Genomic DNA, 8,652 nt, shown 5'->3' with positions numbered 1-8,652 from the left:
CAAATAGTGGGTTTAGATAACCCTAAAACCAAGAAAAATCATAAAGAAAATTTTTAAGGGTCGGAGGTCTGGGAGACACGCCTCCTGTCCCCCAATTCTGTACTCAGACTTGGGTGACACCACTCGTGTGGCTAACACATTTTTTTGAAAAAAGTACCTGTTTCATCCCTTTGTTCAAAATAACTAAAAAAAGAACTTTTTTTTTTATGGGCGATCCCAGCCTATGAGGGCGACACACCTCGTGTTGCTCGGGCAACACCATATATTTTTTCCAAATATTTTCTTTTTTTATTCCGTTATGTTTTACTTGATAAAAAAATAAATTTTAGTTGGGTGACACCAGCCTTGTTTGCCAGACTTGGGCGACACCACCTGTGTCGCCCAAAACATTTTTCTCGAAAATGCCCCCACTTGATTTTAGGGTATTCTGGGGATGATTCTTGGTGTTGTCATGTGTTTTTATGACCATTTAAAAATATTTTAATTAATTTTTCAAAAATTTCAACCGCTCTTTGAGGGTACTAACCTAAACTGCGAACCAATTTTTCAAAACTAAAAATATTTTCAGACATTTTAATTAATTTTTCAAAAATTTCAAATGCTTCTTGGTGGCATGAGCCTAAACTACCAACCAATTTTCCAAAAAAATAAAAATTTCAAAAATTCAAAAAAATAGAATAATACGCTCCTTGATGGCATGAGCCTGAACTGCCAATCCATGTTCAAAAAAATAAAAAAATTCAAAAGAATAAAAATAAAAATAAAAAAGACAATGCTCTTTGGTGGCATGAGCCTAAACAGCCAACCAAAGTCCAATCTAGGGTGCAACCACCATGTTCAACGGATGTCAAACTCGTGCAACGTAAAAGAGCCGAGGCAGTAAAAACATCAAACTTGTGCGACGTAAAAGAGACGAGATAGGAAAAACATCAAGCTCGTGTGACGTAAAAGAGCCGAGACAGGTAATGTCTAGCTCTGTATGATGCAAAAGATCAAATGTATCCAGGACACAACCACCTTGGAAAAACATTTATCCCCGTATGACGTAACAGGTTGGGTGTATCTAGTTCAACATCAAACTTGTGCAACGTAAAAGAGTCGAGACAGGTAACGTCTGTCCCCATATGACGTAAAAGGGTCAGGTGTATTCCGTCTATCCCTGTATTGACGTAAAAGGATCGGGTGTATGGTCCTTCGCTTCATGACGCTAAACTGCTTAGAGGGCTCTATGGTTGTAGAGTTAAAGCTGCTAACCAACCCTGTTTTTCGAAATATGTTTGCCTTTTCAAAATTTTCACTATATGTCCGTGTTTTCAAAAACTTTAATTTCTTGGTTAAAATCGTAACCTGTCCCTGCTCCGGGTACTTTTTCAAATGTCCACCTACTTTCAAAATTGCTAAAAGACTTTTAAAATGAAGGAGCCTGGACACCCGTACATGATGACTATCGCATTTTCCTTGATTGCCGCGTTACTCCCTCGTCTCTCACTTCGGATTCGGCCAGACAAGTCTCTTCCTATAGAAAGCCTTTCCCTATATACAACTTTAAGAAACCTTAAGGAGGTAAAAAAAAATGCCAGGGTTAAAAATTCAAATTATGAAAACCCCTGAAGTTAAGTGGCAAGGCAAAAAAATCCAACTCAAGTTTCAAGCTTGTGTAACTCATCACCATCTCACACTGAAAACCCTAGGAGAAAAAATGCCCTAGGTGGGTGAGCTTGGTGAGCACAATGACTTGGAGGAATAGTTGGTGTACCCCTTGACCACGTGACTTTAGGACGAAATTTAAAATGTTTGCTTTGTCTTTGACGTTCACCTGCCCCTCAAAGGATAGGGAACGCCAAAGTATCTACTTCTTTGCCACTCACCTGTCCCGCGAAGGACAAGGAGTGCCAAAGAGGGGCAACTGTAGACAACCCATTTTAAAACTGGCAAATTTTGTGGTTTCTTGAACGTTTAGGATCATTTTAACCTTGTAAACCCAAATCCATAGTTCACACAATGTATCTTGTGACCCGAAAGCAGTCTGCCTACCCAGAACCCTACAAAAACCTTGTTTTGACCCAGATTTATGTAAATGTCCTATTTTACCAAAACAATCATTAAAAATAGTAAAAAACTCCATTTTGACCTAAATGTTTTCTGGTAGCTTCACAAAAGGACAAGAAACACACCCAAATTAAATTTTTTTAATTCTGACACTTTTTGCCTTAGGCGACATAAGCAGTGTCGCCTAGATTTGGGCAACACTGCCCCGTGTCGCCCAGCTCTTTTTGCCCTGAATTGAAATTTGGCTTTTTTTGAGATTTTTGCTACTTTCCTTGAGCGACACTTGCCCAGATCCGAGGTCCTCAAAACAAATTTTTGACCGAGCAGGATTTGTTTGTTGTGGGCGGATATCCTTCCCAACTTATTTTGACCCCTATAAACCCTCTTTTTCGTAGCATTTTGAGAGAGGGAGAAAGAAAAATCCCCTAGGATAGAGAGAGAAAAAACCTGGGATACAGATTAGAAACCCTAGAGAGCTGCAGAAGATAGAAATCTTAAAGAAAAACTCAGGGAGAAAACCTGAACCTAACCTAAGCCTGAGAACCCTAGTGCTAAGCCATTTCTAGGGCACAATCACCCTATTCAATCAAGACTTGTTGACCGACATCTGGATAAGAGAAGCAAAGAGGACCGGTCCTGATACGGGCGAGCCCTCAAGGGCTCGGGCGTCCCGGGCCATTCGGCCCAGTTTGGTATCATTTATCTCTCTTTCTTTTACTTTTTGTTACTATTTTCATTTCATTTTGGCCTTATTTGGATTAGTTTTTATTTAAAAATCATATTTTAGTGTCTTGGATCATGCTGGCTCTGCCACATATCTGAGAGTAGATCTGCTCATTTCTAGCAGATCAAACCTCAGATCTGAATTTGATTTTTCCCACTTTCTTTACCATTTCATTTTCATTAGTTTAAGATGTCAAAACTGAGAGATCTTCACTACCAGATCTGTCAGATTTGCATCATAAACACAAGGGAGGCCCAATATGTTAATGGGCCCACCATTGCATGTGGGTGGGGCCCATGAAGTACCGCATAGGGTGGTACACCCCACCCTAATGAAACTTTCCTTGTGTTAGTTCAAGCTTTGACTTGAAGAGAAAGCTTTAAAGTGCTTTGGAAAGATTTTGCCTTAAGGAAGCTTTCAAAGGATTTTTGGAAAGCATGAGAAGGTTTGTGCATAATTTTGATAAACACTATATTATGAATGAAATTATTTTATTTAATTTCTAGTGATGAGAAAATGGTTTAGGAATGGGGGATAAAGGTTCTAGCACATTCCATAATATTAATGACTTATCTATGGAGAGGGATCAAATCTCTCACCTCACAAGTCACCCAAGATCAATGATTCATATTCAATCTCACAATAAGAGGCAAGCCAAGGAAAACCGTAAGAAACCCTAATCTTGTTCAAGCACTATAAAAAGGGGATTGATCCCTATCCAAATCTCTACACCTTATCTCTTACACTTAATTCCCATATCTATCTCCCACATCCCACGAAGGGGGCACCCCCAAATTAGAATATCTCTCTCTCTCTTAATAAAGTTTCTCTCTCTCCCTCAAGAGACCCAAAGGGGCACACCCAACTCCCTCATCTTTGATATCTCTCTCATGGTAGTTTTCTCAACCCTCTCATGACTTGTCATCTCTCATTGGGGTTTTTAGACAATAGGGTTGTGGTAGAAAATAGAAGTATTTCTCTCAAACAAGGTTGCTAAGGGAATTCACTTAAGGGTGTGAGATTTTTTTATAAAGGAGTTCATAGTTCCATTAGACGGCTTGGCCTAAACTTGCTTTCCCAGTTGAGATTGAATGTTGATGGTTGATCCCGCCATCTGATGGTGGTGACTCGATGTGGGGTGTAATAAACCCGGTTGAGGTAATCTCCGACACTCTCTTTTTGTTTCTTGTCATATTTAATTATATTGTCTTTATATTCCCAAGCATAAGAAATGTTGATATTTTCTTTGTTTAAAGAAAATTGTTTTAATGGCATCAAGGTTTTTAAGATCTTGGATTTGTTAGTTTTATTTTCTTTGAAGCAAGAGTTATTGTCATAATATTTACTTGTAAGTGATCTTTACCAAAAGAAAAGAAAAAAAATAGAAAATGGGTGAAAAGAAAAAAAAAAAAAAAAAATATCTCCAAACAAGATCACATTAGTCTTTCTTTCAACATTTTGGGGTAAAATAAAGTAGGCTTGGGTCTTTTACCAGTAGGTCAGAGAATATGCGCATTTCTTGATTGGTAGTGGGCTGATTCTTCACTTATTATGTATAGGGTGTCTCCATCGATTATGTCCTAGATTGTATGCCTTATGATGTACAGGGTGCCTTCATCGATTAAGTCCTAGGTTGTATGCCTAAGGCTAAGCCAATCCTCCATGTTTAAGATATGGCTTCAATCCCAGTGGCACCACTTGGAACCATAGTTATTATTTTGCGACTCGGCCAAAGTACTCGGGCTTTGGCCGAGGCAATTAATTTGGCAAGTCCGAGTAATACGTTCGAGTCCAGATTTTATTTATTTATTATAAAGAAAATAACGATAAAATTAATTTATATATAGTAAAACTGCCACTTTTTATAATTAAGCTGCATATGAGCGTGTTGGTTATTGTTTTCGCTATAAATTAATCTCTTAACAAGAGGTCGTGGGTTCCCCTCTTGTGCAGGCTAATTTTTAGGTTGGAGGTTTTAATATAAATTTTTTAAAAAATGCACAACCAACTCAACCAAAAAGTCACATCACCCATCAGAACGCTGCTTGGAACTATATTTGTCTGATGGGGAGGATCCCGAGCCCCATAGAGGTCGGTAACCTTATGATTGAGCAGTACAGTACTAGTGGTAATACCTTGCCCAATGGTTCCTCTTAAGGTGTGAATCTTATGGGTGAGGTATTGCCTTTGTTTGACTCTCCGTATGTCCAATGCCACTTTTCGTGAGGCTTTAACCTGGTTGAGAACTTGCTTGTTCACCCACTGTTCGACTTGTGTTTTTGTGATGATTGAGCTCGTGCTTAACTAGCCAAATCCCCTTGTACCCTCTCATAGTATGCAGAACTCTCCAGCATAGAGTCAAAAGAGAAGGGAGTGCCCCCATCCGGGGTAGCATTTTAAAGTATTACGTTGTGTCTATTGGACATAGCTAGAAAAATCGGGCCATCTAACTGGTAACCGCCAGGTTAGATCAGAGTTGGCATGTTCCAGTTTTGGTGATCGGTCGGTATTTAAAAATAAAAAATTCAAAAAACGGATATAAATGCTCAAAAATGAGGAATTTGGTTTGTAATGCATTTGTTAATATTATTTACATTATGGTAAAGATTAAAAATTGTTTTGGTCACTAATACTCACTTTTATAGTTTTTCATCTTTTTCAGAAAATTTTAAAAATACCCTAAGCCTTGATTATTTAAAATCCATTTTTTTCATTAATTTTCTACTTCATTTGAATATGTTTTGTTTTAGTTATTCTTTATATATTTTTCATAATTTAGTAGATTTTTTTTGTTTCTTTTTAATATTTTTCAACACTTTTTTGATCGTCCGGGACCTGCCTGGTTAGAACAGTTGAATTTACTGGTTTACCGGTTAAGTCGATTAAACCACTTTTGGGCCCATGTCCGTTTAACCATTCCTATTTGATTTTGCGAATACTGGTATGGGATTAGTGTGGGCATTCTAGGTTCTGCTTAGCAGCCTTTCTGAATTGTTCAGTGAAATCAATGAATGATTGTTTATCATTGGCTTTTGGCCCGCCCATCTAAGGCTCTAGAAACCTAAGGGAAGAGGGTTTTCCTCAGTGTTCCCAAAACCGGCCAGTTAGAATCGGAACCAGCCAGTTAGATCGCTACCATTGGGGTGGCGAGTCCGGTTAGGGTCTGTTTTACGGCACGTCTCATAAGAGGACACTATCCAAAAAAAATCGGCACCAAAACCAGCCGGTTCGAGGTCAAACCGGCGGTATTTAGTCTAAACTGGCCGATTTTTTCTAACCGGTCTAGTTTACCATTTTATCGCTTGATATAACGTAGTTTTCAATGCATCAAATAATGGCCATTATTTGACACAGGCCCGTTATTTTTCACAAAACAAGATTTTGTAGCTTTTAGTCAACTATTGATGTTATACACTAGAAATTTTCTATAAATCATCGATTATTAAATCAAAAGTCGAAAAACAAAGAGTTCTTGGCGGATTGAAATGGGGATTTTTGAAAATAAGAAATTTCCTCCATTCTATCAAATGCAGCTTCAATATCTCATAGATTTTCATAAAATGGACGGCTTTGATTCATTGTTGAAGGATTCAATGTTTACATATTTCCATTTTCCAAAATGGTGAAGTTTTATTTTTGGGCCCGAAGTACTATTGCTCGAAGAACTGTTTTTTATCCAAAGAAATTGATTTATGATCGATCAATTGATCGATTTTTATCGAATTGATCATCGAAGTTTGATCATAAAGGCCTCATCTATTAAATAAACTAGTTATTTTGATTTGCTAATGATTAAATATTTTTATATCGATTTTTCTTTTGCTGCGTGTTTTTCATGAAATTTTCGTGAAGAGAAAAATCTGTAATTTTTTGAATAAAGATCTCAATAGTGAATGATCTTCATGAAATTTGGGGCATTTGAATCTTAATCGAAGTATCTATCATATCCCCATGTCAAATTATTCAAAAAATGAAAGATTTGGGGTTAATTTAGACTCTAAAGTTTATGTGTTCTTTCGCTCAATTTTAGGGTTCTTAAAAATAAATTTTTTTTTGGTAAAATTACATTTTTTTTTAATAAAAATATGCTATTTGTGATGAGTATGAGAAAAAAAAGAATATATATATTTTTTTAAAATTTTTTATATATTTTTGGTGAGCTTGTTGGATTGTTTTTTATGTTATATTTTTTTTTAGAAAAATATGTTTTTTTGTGATGAATATGAGAAAAAAAAATAATTCTTTCTTTTAATGTTAAATATTTTTGGTGAGCTTGTTGGATTGTTTTTAATGTTATATATATTTTTTATAAAAGTATATTTTTGTGATGAATATGAGAATTTTTTTTTTATTTCTTTTTAAGGTTATTTTTTGTGTATGTTACTATTGTATGTGTTCTCAACTTCTTGGTTAGTTGTGACATTTTTTTCTAATTTGTTTTTTCATTTGTTACAAGCTATCTATCATTTGTTGTAACTTAATACTCCTGAAATCTATTTATTAATCTCTATAAAGAAAAGTTGTAGAAACTAAAAAGTGTTTTACTCATCTCTCATGTTTCCACATACTGAAAAGATAAAAAAATAATCTGTTTTTTTTTTTTTTCAAATATGCATCTTAATTATACATTTTAAAGTTGCCATCTTATATAATTTTTTTTTTTTTTTTCATGTTAAAACCCAATTCAAAAGGCTACTGAGTAAATGAGGTTTGGCCATTTCAAAATCGACTTGGCCATTTGAAAATCAACTTGGCGATATTTTTTTAAAATATGCGATTTGGCCATTTGAAGAAGCACTTAACACCTTGACCACCACCTTGCATTTGATAACCAAGGTACCGAGTAATTGAGGTGCTCTCTCTTACTACCTTGACTCACAACCCTTCGAAAAACTGGGAACATCATACTACACAAAAATACGCGTTCACACCCAATTCTAGACAATATTAAAGGGTTTTTCAACATTAAAACGACCTTTTTTAACATCAACATTAAAACAATATAGAAGCATATATTATTGTATCATCCATTGTTAGTTGGACTTTGTAACTTCATCACTTGAATTTATGTGAAATTATAAATTGTCTTGCATATCTCCATAATATTTAAATATTAAATTATATAAAAAGTTGTTTCAAATTTTTTTTTATAAGATAACCATATGTAATATGATAGTATATACTTAATCTAAGTTTTTTTTCTTTTTTTTTTAACTTTTTTGGGAGGTTTTGACCTATTTTTTTTTAAAAAAATCTACTTGACCGGTTAATCCGGTTCTGGTTCGATTCGCTCCCAGCTTCATGATCAGTTAACCGTTCCGGTTCGATTTTGCGAATATTGGTTTATCTCATTTAAAGGATATTAAAGAGAGTGAAAGGGGTTCCACCAAAAGTACGCTTAGGTATTGTTCTCATTAGCACACCACCGAAAAAGTGATCTTAAGTTTTCCACAACACCTTAACAAATTAAGAAAGGATGACTCAAATACATAAAAAAATTTAAAAATTTAAAATTTAGAAAAGAAAGGTTAAGGAACAAAAATGCTGGGATGAAAGCAGATGAATTAGAGCAGGATGGCTACCAAATGAGATGAGGATAAGGCAGAAATATCCCAAAGATTGGGGCTACGAGAGTGAATATGGACTGATATATGAGGTGAAAATAAGGCAGATATGTGGATCTTGCAAACTAAATCTTGTAAATCTAATCTTTGGGGAAGGGCTTAGGATCTATAATTCTGAGGTTCCTGAGGTTAGATATTGGTTTTCCTTGTTGGAATGCATATGGAACGAGTCCAAGGTATTGGAAAACAAAGCTTCTATTCAATACATCTCATACTACACTTTGTTCATACAATTTGCAACTGCATAGATGGCTC

This window comes from Amborella trichopoda, chromosome 10 (assembly GCF_054954075.1).
Source record: "Amborella trichopoda isolate Santa Cruz 75 chromosome 10, AtrichopodaSantaCruz75HAP2 v2.0, whole genome shotgun sequence".
NCBI lineage: Eukaryota > Viridiplantae > Streptophyta > Magnoliopsida > Amborellales > Amborellaceae > Amborella > Amborella trichopoda.
This window is presented reverse-complemented; position numbering follows the sequence as displayed.